The sequence below is a fragment of the Schistocerca cancellata genome, chromosome 2 (assembly GCF_023864275.1).
Source record: "Schistocerca cancellata isolate TAMUIC-IGC-003103 chromosome 2, iqSchCanc2.1, whole genome shotgun sequence".
NCBI lineage: Eukaryota > Metazoa > Arthropoda > Insecta > Orthoptera > Acrididae > Schistocerca > Schistocerca cancellata.
The window spans coordinates 232385419-232410933 of record NC_064627.1 but is presented as its reverse complement, the minus strand read 5'-3'; the positions used below and the strand labels follow the sequence as shown (position 1 = coordinate 232410933).

At 44.2% G+C, this 25515-nt stretch overlaps 1 protein-coding gene and 1 non-coding gene across 2 annotated transcripts in view; one reads left to right on the top strand and one right to left on the bottom strand.

The window, feature by feature from the left end:
• Nucleotides 1-25515, bottom strand: part of LOC126152666 (high-affinity choline transporter 1-like) — a 472314-nt gene that overhangs the window by 411375 nt on the left and 35424 nt on the right. The gene's annotated exons all lie outside the window — the stretch shown is intronic.
• Trnat-ugu (transfer RNA threonine (anticodon UGU)) lies at nucleotides 759-837 on the top strand. Its single transcript has one exon. It is a non-coding gene; the product is annotated as a tRNA-Thr (tRNA).

The following is a 25515-nucleotide window of genomic DNA, read 5'->3' as shown; positions in this document are numbered from 1 at the left end:
CTTTCGGAGTTGCAGAGCAGAGCAGCAGATTTTATGATGTGTTTTACAGGTTGATGCGGGCTGCTGATAATATATTACTAACAGTGGAAAAAGATAATTTACTTTCATAACATAAAAGAAATCTTGCTGTGCGTAGTTCTGGTCTGGCAACCTTATAGTAAAAACATCTTTTTTCTCCGATAATAGTCTCATGTTCTCGTGTTAGTCGTGGTACTTATTGTAGTTTCACTGTTAACAAAAATCCACTGCAAAATTATGATGTTGAACAATCATTGCGTACTGTAACATCGGTATTGATAACGAAGTAATTTTCATTAACCTTTTCAATAACTATAAAGTAAGGAAGATATGTTGAACTTTATGGCAAGTTACAGTAACGAAAAAATGTTCCTTTAATAGAAAGCCAGATCCAGAACAATAAGAACATAATATATTTTGTTTTGTTGAAAATTAATGATCCAAAGAAAGGCATAGCACAGCATCACTAAAAGGTATTTCGGGTCTCTTTTCGTAGTAACACATTTTATTTCATACATTAGTTGTTACGCGAATAATAATAGTAAAACAAAACAAATAGAAAAGAGACGAAGCGAAAACACGATTTGCCTGAACTCTTACGGGACTCGGTGGATTGTCTGCCGCGAGTAATGGGCATTATGGCAGAGGCACTACGAATGTAGAGTGTGGAGTATAAGTTGAGAATGTGGGTCTCACGGGGAGCGTGCCGGCGATAAATCCCTGCCGTCGCACTATCCTCTGTGCCCTCAGTGGCTCAGATGGATAGAGCGTCTGCCATGTAAGCAGAAGGTCCCGGGTTCGAGTCCCGGACAGGGCACACATTTTCAACTGGCCCCGTTGATGTATATCAACGTCCGTCAGCAGCTAATGGTATTGATTTAATTGTAATTTCATTCTAGAGAGCTGCACGGTCACCAATGGATCTGTTCTTTCGGACATGTCCGAAAGAACAGATGTCATCTTCATATAGATGAAAGGCGTGAACGACAGCTGCAGAGATGTGTACGGCCGAATAGATGCGCAACGGATAAGAAACTGACCGCCCAGATGAACCAGTGGGTTAACAACTGTGTCTCCTCAATGGCCGTTCACCGAACGTTGCCACTTACGCACCTCCGTGCCTGATTCGTGCACCCACGCTGACTGCTCTTCATCAGGGACGGAGGCTGGAATTTGCACGGCAGTGCCGAAACTGGACGTTCACTGAATGGCCACAGGTGGCCTTCTCAGATGAATCGCGTTTAATGCTCCATCGCACAGATGGCCGTTGCCGTTTAGGGCGTGGAACTTCTGAAAGCAAATACCCTGCGACAACATTAGGAAGAGTGCAGGACGGAGAAGAGAGCGTTTGGGTATGTTTTCGTGGGCGACCTCGTCATTCTGGAAGGCACAGCGAATGAACAGAACATCTACATCTACATTTATACTCCGCAAGCCACCCAGCGGTATGCGGCGGAGGGCATTTTACGTGCCACTGCATTACCTCCCTTTCCTGTTCCAGTCGCGCATGGTTCGCGGGAAGAACGACTGCCGGAAAGCGTCCGTGCGCGCTCCAATCTCTCCAATTTTACATTAGTGATCTCCTCGGGAGGTATAAGTAGGGGGAAGCAATATATTCGATACCTCATCCAGAAACGCACCCTCTCGAAACCTGGACAGCAAGCTACACCGCGATGCAGAGCGCCTCTCTTGCAGAGTCTGCCACTTGAGTTTGCTAAACATCTCCGTAACGCTATCACGCTTACCAAATAACCCTGTGACAAAACCCGCCGCTCTTCTTTGTATCTTCTCTATCTCCTCTGTCAACCCGACCTGGTACGGATCCCACACTTATGAGCAATACTCAAGTATAGGTCGAACGAGTGTTTTGTGAGCCACCTCCTTTGTTGATGGACTACATTTTCTAAGGACTCTCCCAATGAATCTCAACCTGGCACCCGCCTTACCAACAATTAATTTTATATGATCATTCCACTTCAAATCGTTCCGTACGCATACTCCCAGATATTTTACAGAAGTAACTGCTACCAGTGTTTGTTCCGCTATCATATAATCATACAATAAAGAATCCTTCTTTCTATGTATTCGCAATACGTTACATTTGTCTATGTTAAGGGTCAGTTGCCACTCCCTGCACCAAGTGCCTATCCGATGCAGATCTTTCTGCATTTTGCTGCAATTTTCTAATGCTGCAACTTCTCTGTATAGTACAACATCATCCGCGAAAAGCCGCATGGAACTTCCGACACTATCTACTAGATCACTTATATATATATTGTGAAAAGCAATGGTCCCATAACACTCCCCTGTGGCACGCCAGAGGTTACTTTAACGTCTGTAGACGTCTCTCCACTGAGAACAACATGCTGTTTTCTGTTTGCTAAAAAGTCTTCAATGCAGCCACACAGCTGGTCTGATATACCGTAGGCTCGTACGTTGTTTATCAAGCGACAGTGCGGAACTGTATCGAACGCCTTCCGGAAGTCAAGGAAAATGGCATCTACCTGGGAGCCTGTATCTAATATTTGCTGGGTCTCATGAACAAATAAAGCGAGTTGGGCCTCACACGATCGCTGTTTCCGGAATCCATGTTGATTCCTACAGAGTAGATTCTGGGTTTCTAGAAATTACATGATACACACGCATTTATCTTGGACCATGTCCACCCCTACATGCAATTTGTTTTTCCTCGGCATGATAGCATATACCAGCAGGATAATGCAACAGTCTTACAGCTCGCAGTGTACATACTTGTTTCGAAGATCACCAGGACAACTCTACAATATTCCCCTGCCCCCTAACTCCCAGGTTTAGACCTAATGGAAAATCTGTGGGACCATTTCTACCGAGCTGTGCGTGCCATCGATCGTCAACCGAGAAACTTAGCGGAGTCAGCAACAGCACTATAGTCGGTACAGTTCCGTATTCCTGTTGGTACCTCCCACTGACGCTCTTCCGATACGTCTCGCAGTGGTCCGCACTGCAAGAGATGGTTATTCAGGTTCTTGACAGTTAGGTACATTAATGTGACTGGACAGTCTATGAGCCACAACCTTACGGGAGGACACCGTCACTTTCCAACGCTGTAGATGGTTTTAACACGTCGTGTGACGAGGGCCTCCCGTCGGGTAGACCGTTCGCCAGGTGCCGTTCGATTTGACGCCACTTCGGCGACTTACGCCTCGATGGTGATGAAATGATGTTGATTAGGACAATACAACACCCAGTCCCTGAGCGGAGAAAAATCTCCGACCCAGCCGGGAATCGAACCCGGGTCCTTAGGATTGACATTCTCTCGCGCTGACCACTTAGCTACCGGGGGCGGACGTTTTAACAGGTAAATGGCTCTGAGCACTATGGGACTTAACTTCTGAGGTCATCAGTCCCCTAGAACTTAGAACTACTTAAACCTAACTAACCTAAGGACATCACACACATCCATGCCCAAGGCGGGATTCGAACCTGCGACCGCAGGGGTCGCGAGGTTCCAGACTGAAGCGCCTAGAACCGTTCGGTCACTCCGGCCGGCATAACACGTATAAAGCTGTTGTTGGACTGTACACCAATGACGTAAAGTCATGGTCGTGAAGTGGTTTGTGTGTGGCAGTCGGTTGTGTAGGTTCGACATGGAGACGTTGTATATTACGTGCATTTGGGTTACTTGCATGTAGGCGAGGTAATCGGGGGCCCAGTACTGGAATGAGGTAAGATGTATTTGTCGTACAGCCGAACGCTAGCGGGCCCAAGCGCTCAGGGCACACCATGGCAGGTCTGTCTAGGCGACCGATCCATGCGAATCTAGGAGCAGAGACAAGGAGCGTGTGGCCAGAGACAGGAAAATCCCAGTGCGGGGAATTCTGACGCTTAAGAGCGCAGACAAAGCTCCAAGAAATGCTGGAGTGTCAGATTAGCTGAAAGATGGCATCTTACAGCTCTTTAAGAGTTTATAATAATTTACACTCAAATCTTAATGCAAATCTGATTATATCTGTGATCTCACGAAAATTAGGTGCATCCATTGACAACAATATTTCGATATCTTTAAAACTACAGAAGCTAACATTTCAGAGTGAGTAAACATTTACACAGTGATCCGCTGAAACAACAGCTTTTAATCACTTCATTGCGATTTCAACAAACGATATCTCAGATGATACCGTTGTACCTCAGTTGTCATCCCTGAAGGCTACATAGCCGTATCTATTCTATTTATTGATTTACGACTTCTTTTGTATCTTTTCATTATGTATATATTTGTTAGAACATCATAATCTCCACATTTACACAGCAAATGAACACAGCATCAATGCCTCATATTGTCATACTTGTGTAATTATTACTACTTTGAAATTAATTATTGTTGGCTGCAAGTGCTATTAAAAAGCTGTGTTAGTTTAAAGCTGATCTCCTGCATGTGTTAGTGGACACCACAGTTGAAAAGAGAACCAAAAGACACTTCAGCCAAGAAGGCATAAATAATTGTTTAAACAAAATTCCTTAGGAATACTAGCTTATGTATTCTGAACAAACCATTATTTGTAATAATTTTACATGGTCTGAGTGTGACTCAATGTTTATAACATTTCTTTTATTTATTATGCAGGGTGAGTCAGGAGGAAAGGTACATGCTTTGATGGGTGATATTACTGGCGATTCTGAACAAAAACTTCCAATAAACATGTGCTCTTTTCTTAACCAACTCCGGGTAAACCAATGAAAACAGCTAGGAACGGGACAGGTGTAGGTGACGGTAAATTAAAATACTGTTATGTTATGGTTTGTTCAATTGTGTACGTTTCCTCACAGAAGATGTTCGAACAGTCCACCGTCAACTTCAGTGCGTGTTGCTGCTCTTGTAGACAGGTGTTGTGTCGCCGATCGGAACTCAGTTTTGCATTCCTTTACCTGGGCACAAGCACGTACAATGCGAGCGAGAAGTTCCTCTCTTGTGTCCACTCTGCGCTTGTAGACGTCGATCTTCAGCCACCCCCACAAACTGTAATCCAATGGTATAAGTTCGGGTGACCTCGGTGGCCAAGCAATGGTTCCACAGCGACCGATCCAACGACCAGGATGCGTTGTGTTGAGTGTGTCACTGGCAGTACAGAATGTGTAGGAGCTCCGTCATGCTGAAAGTACATGCGCTCGTGTTGCCAAAGGGATATCCTCCACGTATTCTAGTAACACATTTTGAAGAAACTTAAGATACCGTGTTCCAGTACGACGGTTATCTAAAACAACTGGACCGATGAGTGGAGGATCTTGTGTGTAATATTGAAACATTATCAAATAATGTAGTTCATGAAATAAGTTCGTGGCTTGTGGAAAAAAATTTGATGCTAAATCACAGTAAGACTCAGTTTTGACAGTTTCTAACTCACAATTCAACGAGAACTTATATTTTAATCAGACAGAATGGGCATGTTATAAGCGAGACGGAACAGTTCAAGTTCCTAGGCGTACGGATAGATAGTAAGCTGTTGTGGAAAGCCCATGTTCAGGATCTTGTTCAGAAACTAAATGCCACTTTATTTACCATTAGAACAGTATCTGAAATAAGTGACATTTCAACACGAAAAGTAGTCTACTTGGCATATTTTCATACGCTTATGTCATATGGTATTATTTTTTGGGGTAATTCTTCTGATTCAAAAAGGGTATTTTTGGCTCAAAAACGGGCTGTTCGAGCTATGTGTGGTGTAGGTTCTAGAACCTCTTGTCGACCCCTATTCAATAGTCTGGGAATTCTGACATTGCCCTCACAGTATATATTTTCTTTAATGTCGTTTGCTGTTAGCAATATTAGCTTATTCCCAAGAGTTAGCAGCTTTCACTCAGTTAATACTAGGCAGAAATCAAATCTGCATGTGGAATGCACTTCCTTGACTCTTGTGCAGAAAGGAGTGCAGTATTCTGCTGCATCCATTTTCAATAAGCTACCACAAGAACTCAAAAATCTTAGCAGTAGCCCAAACTCCTTTAAGTCTAAACTGAAGAGTTTCCTCATGGCTCACTCCTATTCTGTCGAGGAGCTCCTGGAAGAGCTAAAAAATTAAGCAAATTCCAGTGTTACATTCTTGATTTTCTTTATTTAAACTAATGACGTGTCGCCTGAATATGTTTCTTATATTTCATTTTATCTGTTTCTACAATCGTGTTATAATTTCATGTATTGACTTGTTCCATGACCATGGAGACTTCTCCTTAATGTGGGCCCACGGATCAATAAATAAATAAATAAATAAATAAATAAATGAGTTGGTCATCAATACTACCGCACCACACATTGACTGAGAAACGTTGTTGAAAATTCGTTTCCACTGTAGCGTGCATATTTTCATTTAACCATGCAAGAGAGTTGCGCGTGTTGTTGATTCCATTGCGGGTAAATGTTGACTCATTAGTGGATAGAATACGTGGAATTAATCGATCATTGGCACTCATCCACTGACAGAATTCTTGCCGGGTTTCAGCATTTCCTTCCTGCAGATGTTGTACACTCTGCCGATGAAAGGGATACAGACCTTGCTCATGTACTGTGCGTATCACTCGTGTTTGTGGAATACCAAGTTGGGCATCAATTCTTCTGGAGCTTGTAGCAGTGTTGCGTTCCACTATTTGAAGAATGTTCTTAACTTCCTTAAGAGTTTGTTGTACGGGACGTTCAGAGACAACATTTACGCTGGGAAGCGTACCACGCTCACGCAATCCGTGAAACACCCTGCTAGACACAGACACTCTGCGATTCGGAAATCGTTGCTGGTATTCTCGCACAACAGTTCTGGAATTCCCACTGCACAAACCATTGACAAACACCATGTCAGCATACTCTGCATGTGTGGAGATCTGTGGCATCTTCACTATACAAAACTGTATTCGTTGTTCACGTAACAACACTGTAGTACGGTGCACTACAACAAACACTGTCCGGCTGAAACTTGAGATAAACAATTGCCCCATTCTCAAGTGAACTGCCTACTGACACGGTTAGTAAGGACGACGCTACACGTTTCCTGTGCCTAGTTGTTTTCATTGGTTTACCTGGAAACGGTTAAGAAAAGAGCAAATGTTTATTAGGAGTTTTTTTGTTCAGAATCACCGCTAATATCACCCCTCAAAGCATGTACCTTCCCTCCTGACTCATCCTGTATGTTAGTTTACTGGTCAAGATTAGTCATATCAGAACTTAAGAACGATGTATTTTTGTTGGAGACGGCCTACAGCCAATGGAAAAGCAGATAGTGGCAGAACACTACGGGAGGTAAATGGAGACGGGGACTTCTCGAGCGAAGAGGTCAAGGGAGCAATTCTGGACCCTTAAAGTCGAGTTCTGGACGGAGGACTGGATTGGATTGTTGGGGGGAAGAGACCAAACAGCGAGTTTATCGGTCTCATCGGATTAGGGAAGGATGGGGAAGGAAGCCGGCCGTGCCCTTTCAAAGGAACCATCCCGGCATCTGCCTGGAGCGATTTAGGGAAATCGCGGAAAACCTAAATCAGGATGGCCGGACGCGGGATTGAACCGTCGTCTGGACGGAGGCAGACCTACCTATCGTAATTTGCGTATTTCAGACGTATAGGTGACTGTTTCTGGGCGGTGAATGGCCGCTACAACACTCTAGCTTTTGAAGGGACTTAATATTTCGAGAGGTCTGAATGTGCCCTGGAGTAGGACTGCAACATTTTCCGCTTGTATTTCAGAACTGAGGGTAAACAGAGTGTGAGTTACTATTCTATGTGCCATGTGTGATAATTTGAAGTCTGAACTGTTTTCACCTGGGGAATATTCTGTGAATTGTTATCACGAAATGGACTTAGTTTTCATGTACCTTCGATGGCTGTTTAGTTTGAGAATTTTGCTACCATTCTCACTCAATGTAACTTTATTGCATTTAGAAAGAGTATTTTCTGTCTGTTTCCACCTTAATATTGAAGGAACACTTCCCATTTGAGATGCATTTTCTTGAATAAAAGTTATTCCACATAATTCAGAAAAAAATGGTTCAAATGGCTCTGAGCACTATGGGACTTAACATCTGAGGTCATCAGTCCCCTAGAACTTAGAACTACTTAAACCTAACTAACCTAAGGACATCACACACATTCATGCCCGAGGCAGCATTCGAACCTGCGACCGTAGCAGCAGCGTGGTTCGGGACTGAAGCGCCTAGAACCTCTCGGCCACAACGGCTGGCTCAGGAAGGAACTGTCATGTTCGGTTGTGCCCTTGACCAACGCCGTAAAAGATGTTGACTGATTTCTTAGTGTATCGCGGAGGAGTATCCAATGCGTCTACAAGAAATGGTGTAACTCTCACAGCCATGTAACACAGTGTGAAAACAGTGGTCGTAAGAAGATCCTAAGCAACAGGGAGCGGAGACAAATATCACACCTTGTCAGTGACAGTCAATTTCAGACCTAATGGGAATTGCTGCTCTTATCACGATCAGTTTCGGTGGGAATATTATGAAAGAAACCGTATGCAATAAATATTTCCAGTCGGGTACCTTGCAAAAAAAACCAACGGCCTTGCTGCTGTGGTAACAACGGTCCCCACGAGATCACCGAAGTTAAGCACTGTTGGGCTTGACTAGCACTTTCATGGGTGACCGTCCGGTCTCTCGAGGGCTGTTTGCAAGCAGGGTGCAATTAGCCCTTGCGAGGCAAACTGAGGAGTTACTTGAATGAGAAGTATTGGCTCCAGCCACTAAAACTGGCAATGGGTGGGAGAGCGGTGTGCTGACCACACCCCCCTCCGCATCCAGCGACGCCTGTATTCTGAGGATAAGACGGCGGTCGGTCAGTGCCGTTAGGGTCTTCGGAGATCTGTTCGGTCGGAGTTTAGTTTAGTTACCTAGATAAGGGCCATTGCTCACTGCAGTACGTAAAACTGCACGTCTTCGATGCCTTAAACTGTGGTTTCCAAAAATGATCCATTAAACGCTGGTGTCAGCGGGAACTGAGTAGCTGTTCCGTGAAAAACTGTTAATAAGGCATTTGTTTCGACATTTTTTTCTTATCTCTTGGAAATTTTTTTATTACTTCTGTGATAGTAGGTATGAATTAAAATTGGAGTAATGGCTGACTAAAACAAGTTTTCTTTTTTTAAAAAAATATATTAATTTTATTAACCTTCAAAATAATCAATATTTACCACCAAAGTAACAGAATTCTCAAAGAGAGGAAAAATTTTGGAACCCTTGCCCTAAGCAACACAGAAACTGGATAATAGCTGACTGGTAGCATGTAGTGTGGTATGACGAGTCACAATTTTGCCTCTTTATGGATGATGCAAGGCGTCAAGAGCACTGACAGCCAAAACAGGAGCTTAAACGGCAATGTGAGGAGGGTGTTGTTCTCGACAGAGGTGTTTCTGTGTTGTTTTTGTGGCGCTTTTCGTACGATGAGTTGCCTCAGCTCATTCATATTACCGTGAACGGGAAGAGTGGTTATTTCAAAACACTCTCGGTGACCAAGTGTTGTCCTTCCTTCTACAATCACGATGAGCAGTCTGTGGACACTCCGGTCTTCAAAAGCGACAGCACTCGTGTTTTCAGAGGTGCTCGCATGCGTTCTTGGTTTGACGAACACTCAGCCACCCTATCGCATCTCGACTGACCCGCTAAATCGCCTGATTTGAATCCTATAGATCATGTCTGGGAGTATTTGGAACAGCTTGTGAAACCTAGTGGTCAACATCCTATGATTTGATAACTTTACGGAATCTAATAATGAATGGGTGATTTCTGCTGGATACGGCACACCTACAGAAACTCGTGGTCTCTCTCCCTCGCCGAACTGAGGCCGCTACCAAAGTTGGGGGCGGGTTGACAACTGTTAGCGTGATGTGTCTCCCGGGTGTAACTAATGTACTACCCGGCGTTCTTACTTAATCCTTGCACCTAACTCAGCCAACATTTATCGATAGTTTTTCTCCGCTGCAAGATTCTGATTTGACGTCGGTGCTTTCAATACTCACATATTCTCAACATAATAAAGGTTGCCTGACTTATTGATGTTCTTGCTCGCAATGCTGAGACTTTATTTTCCTTTTTTTCAAATTTACCAAAACGTTAGTCCAAGCACAATATGACGGTACTTCGAAGGTGATACAGAATTTTGTCATTCTACAAAAATTGTCAGAGGAAGTACGTATTTATTGGAAAACATAACTGCGATTTTTTAAAACAAACACTGAAATGCCAGAGAAACATGACTGGAAAGAAAAAGTGAATCTTTACGATCCCATTTTGTTACTCTTTATCGAGATGATCTCCTCGCTTGTTCTAGGGAATATGTGAGCTGAGCAATAGTCTTGATTTGTTTGTGAAAATGGAGCAGAGTTTTATATAAGTCACATGAAAGATACATAATAGAAAGTATTAAATGTTTGTGTGTTAATAAATTATTACATATAATAATCCAGGCCTGTTTTAAGTCAAGGAGAGTTGGCAATTAAAAGTCCACTTCGCCTCTTTTATGGCTTATATGGGAATCTCTGTTGAAAGGAGTGGCGATGTAATAGATCCCACAAGTATCAAAAGGTAAAAAGTCGAACATTACAGTATTTACGCACACTGGACTGTGTGAGACAGGGTCAACGAACTGATATACAGATTTTCGTAAGATAGACCATAAAGCACAACTTCATATGAATACATAATTACTAACATGCAATTATATATTTACATAATTGTCTCTTTACAAACACATACACACACACACACACACACACACACACACACACACACTCACACACACGGTGAAGCGAAATTCGCGCACTCGTACTTCGCAGCGCGACTCCGCCAACGATAAAAAATGTCTCTCACGAAATTTCGTTCGGTGAATACATCCGGCAGAAAAAGGACGTTAGAGTGTGGAAATCTGGCAATACTGTAACCACATGTATGGTAACTACCTGTGTCAGCACATACTACTCGTCTGTACAGTTGGTGCAGTGGACAGAGTCTTAGGTTAGCATCCAGGAGGTTGAAGGTTCGACCTGAATGTGCCCTGGAGTAGGACTGCAACATTTTCCGCTTGTATTTCAGAACTGAGGATAAACAGAGTGTGAGTTACTATTCTATGTGCCATGTGTGATAATTTGAAGTCTGAACTGTTTTCAGCTGGGGAATATTCTGTGAATTGTTATCACGAAATGGACTTAGCTTTCATGTACCTTCGATGGCTATTTAGTTTTAGAATTTTGCTACCATTCTCACTCAATGTAACTTTATTGCATTTGGAAAGAGTATTATCTGTCTGTTTCACCTTAATATCGAAGGAACACTTCCCATTTGAGATGCATTTTCTTGAATAAACGTTATTCCACATAATTCTGAAAAAAATGGTTCAAATGGATCTGAGCACTATGGGACTTAACATCTGAGGTCATCAGTCCCCTAGAACTTAGAACTACTTAAACCTAACCAACCTAAGGACATCACATACATTCATGCCCAAGGCAGCATTCGAACCTGCGACCGTAGCAGCAGCGTGGTTCGGGACTGAAGCGCCTAGAACCTCTCGGCCACAACGGCCGGCTCAGGAAGGAACTGTCATGTTCGGTTGTGCCCATGACCAACGCCGTAAAAGATGTTGACTGATTTCTTAGTGTATCGCGAAGGAGTATCCAATGCGTCTACAAGAAATGGTGTAACACTCACAGCCATGTAACACAGTGTGAAAACAGTGGTCGTAAGAAGATATTAAGCAACAGGGAGCGGAGACAAATATCACACCTTGTCAGTGACAGTCAATTTCAGACCTAATGGGAATTGTTGCTCCTATCACGATCAGTTTCGGTGGGAATATTATGAAAGAAACCGTATGCAATAAATATTTCCAGTCGGGTACCTTGCAAAAAAAGCCAACGGCCTTGCTGCTGTGGTAACAACGGTCCCCACGAGATCACCGAAGTTAAGCACTGTTGGGCTTGACTAGCACTTTCATGGGTGACCGTCCGGTCTCTCGAGGGCTGTTTGCAAGCAGGGTGCAATTAGCCCTTGCGAGGCAAACTGAGGAGTTACTTGAATGAGAAGTATTGGCTCCAGCCACTAAAACTGACAATGGGTGGGAGAGCGGTGTGCTGACCACACCCCCCTCCGCATCCAGCGACGCCTGTATTCTGAGGATAACACGGCGGTCGGTCAGTGCCGTTAGGGTCTTCGGAGATCTGTTCGGTCGGAGTTTAGTTTAGTTACCTAGATAAGGGCCATTGCTCACTGCAGTACGTAAAACTGCACGTCTTCGATGCCTTAAACTGTGGTTTCCAAAAATGATCCATTAAACGCTGGTGTCAGCGGGAACTGAGTAGCTGTTCCGTGAAAAACTGTTAATAAGGCGTTTGTTTCGACTTTTTTTTCTTATCTTTTTGAAATTTTTTTATGACTTCTGACTAAAACAAGTTTTCCTTTTTTAAAAAAAATATATTAATTTTATTAACCTTCAAAATAATCAATATTTACCACCAAAGTAACAGAATTCTCAAAGAGTGTGGTATGACGAGTCACAATTTTGCCTCTTTATGGATGATGCAAGGCGTCAAGAGCACTGACAGCCAAAACAGGAGCTTAAACGGCAATGTGAGGAGGGTGTTGTTCTCGACAGAGGTGTTTCTGTGTTGTTTTTGTGGCGCTTTTCGTACGATGAGTTGCCTCAGCTCATTCATATTACCGTGAACGGGAACAATGGTTATTTCAAAACACTCTCGGTGACCAAGTGTTGTCCTTCCTTCTACAATCACGATGAGCAGTCTGTGGACACTCCGGTCTTCGAAAGCGACAGCACTCGTGTTTTCAGAGGTGCTCGCATACGTTCTTGGTTTGACGAACACTCAGCCACTCTATCGCATCTCGACTGGCCCGCTAAATCACCTGATTTGAATCCTATAGATCAAGTCTGGAAGTATTTGGAACAGCTTGTGAAACCTAGTGGTCAACATCCTATGATTTGATAACTGTACGGAATCTAATAATGAATGGGTGATTTCTGTTGGATACGGCACACCTACAGAAACTCGTGGTCTCTCTCCCTCGCCGAACTGAGGCCGCTACCAAAGTTGGGGGCGGGTTGACAACTGTTAGCGTGATGTGTCTCCCGGGTGTAACTAATGTACTACCCGGCGTTCTTACTTAATCCTTGCACCTAACTCAGCCACAACGTTTCAAAAATGGCTCTGAGCACTATGGGACTTAACATCTTAGGTCATCAATCCCCTAGAACTTAGAACTACTTAAACCTAACTAACCTAAGGACATCACATACATCCATGCCCGAGGCAGGATTCGAACCTGCGACCGTAGCAGTCCCGCGTTTCCGGACTGCAGCGCCTAGAACCGCAAGACCATCGCGGCCGGCCCAGCCAACATTTATCGATAGTTTTTCTCCGCTGCAAGATTCTGATTTGACGTCGGTGCTTTAAATACTCACACATTCTCAACATAATAAAGGTTGCCTGACTTATTGATGTTCTTGCTCGCAATGCTGAATACATAATTACTAACATGCAATTATATATTTACATAATTGTCTCTTTACAAACACACATACACACACACACACACACACACACACACACACACACACACACACACACTCACACACACGGTGAAGCGAAATTCGCGCACTCGTACTTCGCAGCGCGACTCCGCCAACGATAAAAAATGTCTCTCACGAAATTTCGTTCGGTGAATACATCCGGCAGAAAAAGGACGTTAGAGTGTGGAAATCTGGCAATACTGTAACCACATGTATGGTAACTACCTGTGTCAGCACATACTACTGGACTGTACAGTTGGTGCAGTGTTAGGTTAGCATCCACGAGGTTGAAGGTTCGAACCTGGGTTGGGACGCATTTCTTTATTTTTTATTTGTTAGTTTCATTCTGACATTTCATACTGTAATATACACCGTTTCTTAGGTCACATGTATCCTAAATTTACAACATTTTGTAACACTGAACATAACAAGTACATGGTTAGGTTCAAATGGCTCTGAGCACTATGGGACTCAACTGCTGAGGTCATTAGTCCCCTAGAACTTAGAACTAGTGAAACCTAACTAACCTAACGACATCACAAACATCCATGCCCGAGGCAGGATTCGAACCTGCGACCGTAGCTGTCTTGCGGTTCCAGACTGCAGCGCCTTAACCGCACGGCCATTTCGGCCGGTCAAGTACATGGTTAGACAAACAAGAAATAGACGATTGTAACAAATGACCTGTCATAGGACAGAATAGCTAGAAATACAATATCAGTTTCGAGATGCTAAAGATGATAACACAGTACAATAATACGACGTCTACTTGTCATTTACACTACATGTAATATGAGCGCTCAGATGACACACATTAGCAACCAATGACAATAATAGTGTCCATATTAATGACTGCATGACCTTCACAACAGAATACGTTGTTCTCAGAACAACAGATGCTCAAAGCGACCTCTCTGCACGTCCAAACACTGTGCAACCCACTGAATCGTACAACGCTGGACCCTTCGTAGTAAACCTGCATCCACAGTAACAAGAGCAGCATGAACACGCGCTACCAATTCTTCCACATTCGTTGGCATAGTAGCGTACACGCGCTCCTTTAGGTGTCCCCACAGGAGGAAATCCGGGGGATTTAGGTCAGGTGAACGCAGTGGCAATACAGCTGGACATCCACGTCCGGGCCATTTCCCTACAAATGTTCTGTCCAAATACTGTCACACATTAATTGCAGAGTGTGGAGGTGCACCGCCATGTTGGAACCATATCCTCTGCCGAACATGTAGTGGAACATCCTCCAGCGCATCAGGCAGATAGTTCGAGAGGAATGCATGACACCTTCGTGCAGTCAACCGCTCGTGCAACATGTAGGAGCCCAAACACCTTTCGCCCAATATTCTGTCCCAGACGTTGATACCAAATCGAACTTGATATCCGCAGTCGCAGGTGACATAAGGGTTAACTACATACCAATGGTGAGCATTAAGCATATTGAAGACACCCTCACGAGTGAATGCTGCTTTATACGACCATTTTACAGTGTTCATGAAGTCATCGTTGGCTTCGTGTTGTTGTTGGGACCATTTACAGAATTGTATTCGCTGATGCAATCTACAGGATGCAGGTGTTGCGTGAAAGCATAATGATAGCGGTGCAGCCCATGCTCGTGCAGCACATTAACGACCGTGCATTGCAAGGCACGCAGCTGCCTTGCTACGTTACGCTTACTTCGCTGAGATTCTTGGTGTATTGCCTCCAGAATAGTTTCCTCAGTAGCTGGAGTATATCGAGTCCGTGGACGACCTCTGTCACGCGATGGTAGAAGGACAGAACCTGACTCACAAAGGCGCAGCTCCATTATGACGAAACACATTTTTATCTTGATGGCGTCTACAAGGATATCTAGCAGCATATTCACGAGTGGCAACACCAAACCACTTATCAGATGCACCAAGGACCAGAACCATATCCACATATTCACCGTTTGTGTACGCCATATGTCTAGCACACTGGTTTAGAGGTTTACAATGAGAAAATTCGATAGGTTCAAAAAAATGGTTCAAATGGCTCTGAGCACTATGGGACTTAACATCTATGGTCATCAGTCCCCTAGAACTTAGAACTACTTAAACCTAACTAACCTAAGGACATCACACAACACCCAGTCATCACGAGGCAGAGAAAATCCCTGACCCCGCAAAATTCGATAGGTGTACGCATGTACATTGGAGTCTGTCATGGGCGCGTTACTCTGCTCGCAACTAGTCCCTGACTGGTGGACAGCGCATACAGTATAAACACGCCGTCACTCCTGCACACTGTTCCACATTATGCACATTACCCCTCTGACAGATATTGTTCCGCATGATTCATCCCGACACCACTAATTGTGAAATGTTCGGTTTCGAATTACACTGTTTCCCTAGCGGTAATAGACATGATGTCTCCACAATCCAATCGATAGAATAGTAATAATGCATTGAGATACATACTAAAAAGTATTCGGTTACCATACTCAATTTTGAAAGGCATAATTAGTAGGACCATGATGATCTCACATACAAATGTAACCGAGTTAGGACATTATTCGCAAAGCATGTTGCTAGCTCTACTGGTAACGCAGGCCCTAACAGAATGTAATGGACCTGAACGAGGCAAGAATAATAGTTGGTACTAATCTATGGGACCACTAGAGGAGGGTACAAACAAAACAGGTTTCGCGTTTAGTAAATGAAGCGGTGCGAATAAATTCACGCCCATGACGTGGGAAGGGGTTCTTTCAAAGATGACGAATCTTCCATTTCTACGATTGTAGTATGTAAGTGCAAATGTTTTCTAGAGGACCCGCTGCAATTGCTGTTGACGGTAAGATGGCAGATACCGTAGCACCTACACTACATTTACCAAATAAAAAACACATGCCTCAACACAGGATTGCACCATCGACCTCCTGCATGCTAACCCAAACTCTATCCACTGCACCAACTATACGTCACGACTAATATGTGCTGACAGAGGTAGCACCATACATGTGGTTACAATGTTGTCGGATTGCCACTCTTTAATGTCCTTTTTCTGCCGCATGTACTCGCCAGACGAAATTTTCTGACAGGTACTTTTTCATCACTGTCATGTGAGGAGTCGCACTGCTTCATCCTGTGTGTGTGTGTGTGTGTGCGTGTGCGTGTGCGTGTGCGTGTGTGTTCCTTGAGATGATGCCCACAATCTTTTCCATTATTATTACTATGTTTTTTCTGTGATTAGGCCATTTGAGGACAACGTTCCAGTTTCAGTTTTTCAGTCTTTCTTCTTTTCTTTTCTTCCAGTATGCTTTCATCTGTTCGCTATGTATCTTCTTTTTGTCCGTAGATCATTTTGAACCAGTCTTTTTAGCCACCCTGCCTTGCAATCCTTCCATTTTCAGCAGTTTTTTGAAAGCCTTCTCTGTTGTTTATATCTTTTGTTTTTATATTGTTTCTTTCTAAATCCGTTTTTACTTCGTTGACCCAGCTTGTTGTGGACTTCTCACCCCACAAATATTTGAAAATCTCATTAGTTAATCTACTGTCTTGCATTGCAAATAAATGTCCAAAAAGCATGAGTCTTCTTTTCCCATTACGTTTGAAATATTTTCTATATTTTAGTATGTTTCAGCATTAATTCGTAATTTCCAACCTTATGTTGTGTTTTGTAGTCCTGATAATTTCCTTATAATTTGCCCTTCTAATACTCCTAATTTTTCTAAATTATAGTTTAATGCCAGGCATTCGCTTGCATATTATTTTTATCATTATTATTAGTATTTTATTGGTTGGTTGGTTGATTTTGGGGAGGGGACCAAACAGCGAGGTCATCGGTTCCACCGGATTAGGGAAGGAAATCGGTCGTGCCCTTTCAAAGGGACCATCCCAGCATTTGCCTGAAGCGATTTAGGGAAATTACAGAGAACCTAAATCAGGGTGTCCGGACCGGTGTTTGAACCGTCCTCCTCCCAAATGCGAGTACAGAGTGCTAACCACTGTCATCTCGCATGGTATTACTTAATTAACATATTATAACATTGTCTTTTTTGCGCAGTACTACCTCAAAGTCAACATCGTGTGAATTTCCGAAAAGCTATGTGGAGAACTATTGAGTATTCTGACATCGAAACAGAGACGCTTTTGATGTGTTTCTTTGTATCTGGTACGCTCTCCTGGGGAACACTACTGCATCTGGTGCGAACTGCAACATATAAACTTGTACAACAACCAATATAACTGGTGAGCAAATAAACCTTAAAGACAACGTTGTCGCCACGCTGTGGTGAGTCGCAAAAAAAAAAACCGGCAACAGTTTTCTATATTGTTTTAGTAAAGTGGCCTTTGTAGTATTGTAGTACGCTGTATGAGGACAACTGTGCGTACAGTAAACTGTGGGACTCCTTCGAGGTAATGTTTCATGGTGTACTCGCATGCGGCTCGTACCGGAAGCGATAGCAAATAACATCTAATAGTGTCACTTACCGTCACGCACACTTCCGTCCATCACGAATGTCGGGACATGCTACTAACCGCGGTACTTTCCAACGTATTTCCAGCCGTCTAGCAAGACTGTCGAACCGTTGAGGTAACAGACGACGCTGAGGCAAGGGGTGTTCATGAGACCCAGAAAATATTAGATACAGGCTCCCAGGTAGATGCTATTTTTCTTGACTTCCGGAAGGCGTTCGAGCCCGCATCTCGTGGTCGTGCGGTAGCGTTCTCGCTTCCCACGCCCGGGTTCCCGGGTTCGATTCCCGGCGGGGTCAGGGATTTTTCTCTGCCTCGTGATGGCTGGGTGTTGTGTGCTGTCCTTAGGTTAGTTAGGTTTAAGTAGTTCTAAGTTCTAGGGGACTGATGACCGTAGCAGTTCAGTCCCATAGTGCTCAGAGCCATTTGAACCATTTGAAGGCGTTCGATACAGTTCCGCACTGTCGCCTGATAAACAAAGTAAGAGCCTACGGAATATCAGACCAGCTGTGTGGCTGGATTGAAGAGTTTTTAGCAAACAGAACACAGCATGTTGTTATCAACGGAGAGACGTCTACAGACATTAAAGTAACCTCTGGCGTGCCACAGGGGAGTGTTATGGGACCATTGCTTTTCACAATATACACTCCTGGAAATTGAAATAAGAACACCGTGAATTCATTGTCTCAGGAAGGGGAAACTTTATTGACACATTCCTGGGGTCAGATACATCACATGATCACACTGACAGAACCACAGGCACATAGACACAGCCAACAGAGCATGCACAATGTCGGCACTAGTACAGTGTATATCCACCTTTCGCAGCAATGCAGGCTGCTATTCTCCCATGGAGACGATCGTAGAGATGCTGTATGTAGTCCTGTGGAACGGCTTGCCATGCCATTTCCACCTGGCGCCTCAGTTGGACCAGCGTTCGTGCTGGACGTGCAGACCGCGTGAGACGCCGCTGCATCCAGTCCCAAACATGCTCAATGGGGGACAGATCCGGAGATCTTGCTGGCCAGGGTAGTTGACTTACACCTTCTAGAGCACGTTGGGTGGCACGGGATACATGCGGACGTGCATTGTCCTGTTGGAACAGCAAGTTCCCTTGCCGGTCTAGGAATGGTAGAACGATGGGTTCGATGACGGTTTGGATGTACCGTGCACTATTCAGTGTCCCCTCGACGATCACCAGTGGTGTACGGCCAGTGTAGGAGATCGCTCCCCACACCATGATGCCGGGTGTTGGCCCTGTGTGCCTCGGTCGTATGCAGTCCTGATTGTGGCGCTCACCTGCACGGCGCCAAACACGCATACGACCATCATTGGCACCAAGGCAGAAGCGACTCTCATCGCTGAAGACGACACGTCTCCATTCGTCCCTCCATTCACGCCTGTCGCGACACCACTGGAGGCGGGCTGCACGATGTTGGGGCGTGAGCGGAAGACGGCCTAACGGTGTGCGGGACCGTAGCCCAGCTTCATGGAGACGGTTGCGAATGGTCCTCGCCGATACCCCAGGAGCAACAGTGTCCCTAATTTGCTGGGAAGTGGCGGTGCGGTCCCCTACGGCACTGCGTAGGATCCTACGGTCTTGGCGTGCATCCGTGCGTCGCTGCGGTCCGGTCCCAGGTCGACGGGCACGTGCACCTTCCGCCGACCACTGGCGACAACATCGATGTACTGTGGAGACATCACGCCCCACGTGTTGAGCAATTCGGCGGTACGTCCACCCGGCCTCCCGCATGCCCACTATACGCCCTCGCTCAAAGTCCGTCAACTGCACATACGGTTCACGTCCACGCTGTCGCGGCATGCTACCAGTGTTAAAGACTGCGATGGAGCTCCGTATGCCACGGCAAACTGGCTGACACTGACGGCGGCGGTGCACAAATGCTGCGCAGCTAGCGCCATTCGACGGCCAACACCGCGGTTCCTGGTGTGTCCGCTGTGCCGTGCGTGTGATCATTGCTTGTACAGCCCTCTCGCAGTGTCCGGAGCAAGTATGGTGGGTCTGACACACCGGTGTCAATGTGTTCTTTTTTCCATTTCCAGGAGTGTATATAAATGACCTAGTAGATAGTGTCGGAAGTTCCATGCGGCTTTTCGCGGATGATGCTGTAGTATACAGAGAAGTTGCAGCATTAGAAAATTGTAGCGAAATGCAGGAAGATCTGCAGCGGATAGGCACTTGGTGCAGGGAGTGGCAACTGACCCTCAACATAGACAAATGTAATGTATTGCGAATACATAGAAAGAAGGATCCTTTATTTTATGATTATATGATAGCGGAACAAACACTGGTAGCAGTTACTTCTGTAAAATATCTGGGAGTATGCGTGCGGAACGATTTGAAGTGGAATGATCATATAAAATTAGTTGTTGGTAAGGCGGGTACCAGGTTGAGATTCATTGGGAGAGTCCTTAGAAAATGTGGTCCATCAACAAAGGAGGTGGCTTACAAAACACTCGTTCGACCTATACTTGAGTATTGCTCATCAGTGTGGGATCCGTACCAGATCGGGTTGACGGAAGAGATAGAGAAGATCCAAAGAAGAGCGGCGCGTTTCGTCACACGGTTATTTGGTAACCGTGATAGCGTTACGGAGATGTTTAACAAACTCAAGTGGCAGACTCTGCAAGAGAGGCGCTCTGCATCGCGGTGTAGCTTGCTCGCCAGGTTTCGAGAGGGTGCGTTTCTGGATGAGGTATCGAATATATTGCTTCCCCCTACTTATACCTCCCGAGGAGATCACGAATGTAAAATTAGAGAGATTAGAGCGCGCACAGAGGCTTTCAGACAGTCGTTCTTCCCGCGAACCATACGCGACTGGAACATGAAAGGGAGGTAATGACAGTGGCACGTAAAGTGCCCTCCGCCAAACACCGTTGGGTGGCTTGCGGAGTATAAATGTAGATGTAGATGTAGATGTACAGACTGAAACTTTTTCGCTGACGTTTTCTTAACTTCAACGGGAGAAACGGATATGCCCGTCTTGCGGCTTTCTTCTCTACGTTTGGAAGCGTAGTACTGAAGAAAAAAACTGAGCCTTCAGAGTATCGCGTGCTACTAGCTGCTGTGAATCATATCGGCTGGCTGACAGCTCTGTCGAGATATTCCTTACTCTTCCGTAAACCGTCTCACACGTGATGTGAAAGCTAATACAGACTTAGCGGGACGATGTTGTTGACGTCATAACACAGAATTTCATGTTGCAATGTATTCGGTCGTCAACAACGCAGTACGTCCCGCTGGATTTTGGCAAAGTGCTACGAAACAAGAATCAGTGCCTTGGAAGTTCGCAAACGCTGAACCGAGCAGACGTCATATTGGGATGGAGATTACTAAATCTAAAATGCCTCATTTGTTTTTTTTTAAATATTTGAACTTATCAACTATTTAAATATGCTCTTTCAAGACGCTAGCACATTAAAAGCATCATTTTGGTACGATTTGTTTAAACAAAACGTCGTGAAATTACTATGAAGGAGGTTTAAACAGCCGTTATATCTCTGCATGAAAGGATACAGCATGGAAATACAAATCTCTCCAGGTATTTTTCTCAGCTAATCTCTATCAACATCTCCACTGATCATATTAAAATGTCCGCTTTGTTTGAAATTAATTTGGAAAGCAAGCATAAAAGAAACAGCAAGAGAAATAGAAATTTTGATGATATTTGTGTTATTTTCATAGATAGAGTGTATTTCAAAGTGACTTATTTTGGAGAGCGATCATGTTCCATGTATGAGTTTCATAACGTTCATCAACCACGATGGAAACGGCCTTGACGTTCACGTCGTGGGGATCATCACGTGGGTTCACGTGGCACGGCCGTATGCCGTGAGGACCAGTTGAGTTGGACCAACGAAGAAGCATGGGCCGCTGCCGGAAAGTATTAAAGTTGTATTGACACGGCTGGCCAGTGGCGACCAGGATTTGCTAATACCTCGAGAGGTATGTCTATGGATGGCGTGTGAATTTCCCATGTAGAAGAAAAAATTAATCGCCAAGCTTTCGTGGTGGGTTCCTCCTTCTACATATAGTGAATATTATTGTGTACTTAAGGACTGTTGACTGTTGCAGTAGCTCGTGCCAGTGGCCAGCAAAACGTTCACTGCAGTCGTGGAGAGGCGAGTTATGCTCTTGAGCGGCCATGAAATTACGTTACTAAAGTGGCTAGAAATAGCGCCTCGCATGTATAAGTTTGGATTTGGTGCTTAGTTGCACGCTGAAGGTAGCTGCTGGTTCACTTGAACGCCATTTCTTAATTTAGTTATAGATTTAGAATATTGTGGTTTTACGGATTAGTGGTAGTTGTTGTTTCTTAATGATTTCTTGTGTGTATGGATTGTCACGTTAGGTGCTAAGTATCTTTTTTTTTTGTTCATTGGTTTTTTTCTGTTCATTGGTTACCTTGTAATATGTTTATATTAAGGTATTGCTTTTCTATATGTATTTTTGTGTAACTTGTATATACTACAGTGTGTCTGCCGCTCATGTTTTCCTGTTTTCAGAAAACTGTATGGTGGTCGACGCGAGCAAACCTCGACCCGCGAGCTTGCAGTGTGACGGAAATCTCAGGATTTGAACTCAGGACCGTCCGGACCCCGTTAACGCGCGATTTCTCTATTCCATTCAACGAGAGGTTTGTTTTAGGCGGAAGATTTCCTACTGCCCAAAGCTGAGTTACCCTTTGGATCGTGTGTTTGTGAAATCGTAATAGATTAGCGTCTGCTCGCGTCCATCACACGTTCATCAAATTCAAATTTTGCCTTAACCTTGCATAAGTGTAAAATTGAGTGATAACAAAAAGAAGTCAGTAAATTTATAAGCATAAACACACACAAAGGGCAAATTGTACCCTGGTTGTGCCTATCCCTAAGGTGCATATTTAAAGTAATTTAAGATTTTGTCATATTGCAGTATGGTTGTGGCAAGACTGAAATATCTCCTGTTTGCAAGTTAATTTAAGTTCCATTACATCAAAGTTTCATTCCTGTATAACATTTTTAAATGACTATATATCTGAAGCTGTTTCTGTGCTCTACAGTTCTTTACTCATTTCGTGCATTTTTTAAAAATACTGTGGATAGGGCCTTGATATGCAAATGTTGTTAATTTATTATTACTGCTGATGAATTCATGTGAATGTGTAATCAATAACGAAGTCTTGCAACTACAAACTGGTTGTGTTACTGGTATACAAGGTTAGAGTGTGCAATCGCCACACCAGACACCACCGTGTGAAGTTGACAGATTTGTTAGTGTATTTATGCGGGTTGTCAAACGTTTCCACAAGGAATCGTGCACCACGGTATAACATGGCGTAAGTACATTGGTCGTAAAACGGTACTCCCCCACAGAAACTGGAGACGAGTCTCTTGCCTTGTCAATGACAGTAGATTTCAAACCCGACAGGAATTTTTGCTGTCAGTAACATCAGGATTCGGAGTGGACTGCATGCAACGAACACAGCGGCACATTAAGCTGCATGTCTTCAATGGGTCAGACAACACAGAAACCGAGAAGCATCTGACTGCAAGTGTGTTGTGTAGTCCGAGGACTCGTAAGTTTTCAGGTTGCCGTGAACATGAACTGAAATGTCTGTTTCCATATTATCGATGACTAAGTATTGCCTTTTCTTCTGCAACTTCATGGTGAGTATGCTGTGGACACTCCCGTCCTCCATAGCTCGAGGTGATGCTACATCGTTTCTTCGTATGATTCGGTGCTGCAAAGTTGCGTAGCCTCTCAGCTCTACCGGACTCTGTTTTGTCTGTGTGTAACACTGTTTTACAGCTTCTTATATTTAAGGCCTAGTTTAATACGGAAAACACAGGCTGACAATTATTGAACTATATGAAATAAAATCGTCATAGCTTCTGAACGGTGTGCATTAGGACGTTCAAACTACACTGTTGGCCGGGGAGCATGATGGGAATTAGTGTGTGAAGATGGTTCGGTTTAGCGACGAAACCCACTTTCTTGTGGATGGATTCGTCAATAAGCAAAATTGGCACATTTGGGAGACTAAGAATCCACATTTCGCGATCGAGAAGTCTCTTCACTCTCAACGGGTAAATGTGTGGCGTGCAATGCCCAGTCATGGAATAATCGGTACGACATTCCTTGATGGCACTTTGACTACCGAACGGTATGTGAAGGTTTTGGAAGATGCTTTCATCCCTATTATCCAAAGTAACCCTGATTTCTACAAGATGTGGTTCATGCAGGATGAAACTGGACCCCACCATTGTTCTGGAGGAGCAGTTTGGGGACCGAATTCTGGCTCTGGGGTACCCAGAGGCCTCTGGCATGGGCCTCGACTGGCGCTATATTCTCCGGATCTGAACACATGCAGCGGTTTTATGGGGCTATATTAAAAACCCGTGGTCTGGGGGTAGTGTCTTTGATTTGTAATCAAAACGTTCTCGGTCCCAGGTTCGAAAGCCCACAACTATGAATAATAATCAGCATTTGGCAACCGAAGACTTTCGGCATAAGAAGTCACATTCATTCTGCCTACGGCCTTGTCAAAGAGGGTGGAGGATCAGACAGAGGTTCAGGGCACTCTCTTGTCCTTGGAGTGGGAAACTGCCCCTAAAGGTGGAAGAATCAGCAATGATCAGCAGCATGAGGATGCAGAAGGCAATGGAAGCCTCTGTATTAAAGATATGTAAAGTGTATCTACAGGACATGTGGCCTGTGATTGAAAAAGTGTCATGATGATCTTTCCATTGCCAAAAGATTCCAAAATAGTGCCACAATCGGATTCTCGAGAGGGGACTGCCAAGGGAAGGTGAGGATGAGAAACAGATTGAATAATCAACGAAAGGATAACGTTCTACGAGTCGGGGCGAGGAATATCAGAAGTTTGAATGTGGTAGGGAACCTAGAAAATCTGAAAAGGGAAAGTCAAAGGCACAATTTAGATATAGTAGGGGTCAGTGAAGTTAAATGGAAAGGAGACAAGAATTTCTGATCAGATGACTATAGGGTAATATCAACAGCACCAGAAATGATGTAACGAGTGGAGGATTCGTTATGAATTGAAAGATAGGGCAAAGAGTGTGCTACTGTGAACAGTTTAGTGACAGGACTGTTTATGTCAGAATCAACAGCAAACTAACGCCGACAACGATAGTTTAGGTATACATGCCGACGTCGCAGGCTGAAGATGAAGAGAGAGAGAAACTATATGAGGATACTGAAAGAGTAATTCAGTACATAAAGGGCGATGAAAATCTAATAGTCATGGGGGACTGGAATGCAGTCGTAGGAGAAGGAGAATATGGGGTTGGAAAAACGAATGACAGAGGAGAATGACTCACTGAGTTCTGTAATAAACTTCAGCTAGTAATAGCGAATACTCTGTTCCAGAATCACAAGAGGAGGAGGTACACTTGGAAAAGACCGAGTGATACGGGAAGATTTCAGGCAGATTACATCATGATCAGACAGAGGTTCTGAAATCAGATACTGGACTGTAAGGGGTACCCA